The sequence below is a fragment of the Tupaia chinensis genome, unplaced genomic scaffold, assembly GCF_000334495.1.
Source record: "Tupaia chinensis unplaced genomic scaffold, TupChi_1.0 Scaffold000250_1, whole genome shotgun sequence".
Taxonomy (NCBI): Eukaryota; Metazoa; Chordata; class Mammalia; order Scandentia; family Tupaiidae; genus Tupaia; species Tupaia belangeri.
Genome location: NW_006159730.1, coordinates 2375176 through 2376949, shown reverse-complemented (window position 1 = coordinate 2376949; position 1774 = coordinate 2375176). Strand labels below are relative to the sequence as shown.

Here is a 1774-nt window from a genome sequence, read left to right as displayed (position 1 = left end):
TGAGAGACTTTTGCAATAGGGCAAGTGCACTTGCCAGAGAGACAGAGAGAGAAAGTGAGAAATCACCCCCTAGGGGGATGGCCATGCCGCAATCCCTTCTCCTCCATTCTCCCCTCGGGATCTTGGGAATGTACGCACATGTGCCCAGCATGAGTTTCAAGCTGGGTCCAGGACACGAACTACAGTCAACTATGTGGGAGTCCAATGATGTAACCATCATGCCATCTGCTGGTCCTCCAAGATGAAATCAAATTCTTGAATCTGAATTGCTAAGGGCTACGTCCAAAAGAATGAAAATTCTATCACAGACATGCGACTTGTCCTATTTCTATTCTTTTTTTAAAAAAATTACTTTGGGACCAGCAGTTAGCGTAATGGCTATGTCGCTGGATTCCCATGTAGTCGACCGTAGTTCAAGTCCTGGACCCGGCGGCATGCCGGGCGCATATGCGTATGTGCCCAAGATCCCAAGAGGAGAATGGAGGAGAAGCGATTGTGGCGTGGCCATCCCACCCGGGGGGGTGATTTCTCGCTTTCTATCTCTCTGTCTCTCTCTGTCTTTCTGGCGAGCACACGCACCTTCTAGCGAAAACCTCTCAAAAAATAAAAAATTACTTTAACTTTATTTACTTATATAAATTTGACCAGAGGGGGACAGAGTGTGAGAGAGAAAGTGAGAAAGCAAGCTGCCAGGTCCAGGAGTCAAACCACAATTGGCCATATGGGAGTCCAGTGCCCTTAACCACAATGCTGCCTGCCAGCCCCAGCCTGGTCCTATTTTTTTTTTTAAAGAATTATTTTATTTAACTTTATTTATTATCACTATTATTTTCCAGTTTGATCAGAGAGAGACAGAGAGAGAGAGAGGAAGTGAGAAAGCAAGCCACCAGGTCCGAGACTTGAACCATGGTCAGCCATGTGGGAGTGTCCAGCACCTTAACAACCATGCTACCTACCGGTCCCTTTATTTTAACTTGACCAGAGAGGGACAGAGTGAGAGAGAGAGAAAAAGCAAGAAAGCACGCCACCAAGTCCAGGACTTGAAGTGCGGTTGGCCATATGGGAGTCCAGTGCCCTTAACAACCATTCCACCTGCTGGCCCATGTTTTCCTACTTTTAAAACGTAGATTACAAAAGTGATTATTTGACTCATTTAAAATTCTTGGCAGTTGGAAAAAGTTGCACATATGAATATTTGGCCATGTGGGAGTCCAGTGCCTTTAACCACCATGCCACTTGCCGGCCCCGAGCCTGGTCCTATTTTTAATAGCCAGCTGGCTCCACCCTTCTTAGTAACAACCAAGGACATAATTATTTTAGAATAATATGCATATATATAATTGGCCACTATATTTTTATTTGAACTAAAGACTTACAAATAAGTGCTGAGGAACACTACATATTATAAAACACACCACAGGAATGCAGGGTCAAAACATTATTCTTAGTTGCTAGAAATTAAAAAAAAGTTATTTAAGATCTTTGTGAAGGTTTTTCTTTAATGACAATATACAAAAAGGTCTTTATCGGGACCAGCAGTTGGCGTAATGGCTATGTTGCTGAACTCCCATGTAGTCGACCACGGTTTGAGTCCCAGACCTGGTGACTTAAACTCACACCAGGCGCATGTGCATGCATGCCCAAGATCCTGAAAGGAGAATGGAGAAGGGATTGTGGTGTGGACATCTTCACTGGAGGGTGACTTCTTGCTTTCTGTCTCTCTGGCAAGCGCACACACCCTATAGCAAAAACTTCTCCAAAAAAAAAAAAAAAA

At 44.0% G+C, this 1774-nt stretch overlaps 1 protein-coding gene across 1 annotated transcript in view; it reads right to left on the bottom strand.

Annotated features, from left to right (window-relative positions):
- Window positions 1-1774, bottom strand: part of DNA2 (DNA replication helicase/nuclease 2) — a 47394-nt gene that overhangs the window by 11405 nt on the left and 34215 nt on the right. The gene's annotated exons all lie outside the window — the stretch shown is intronic.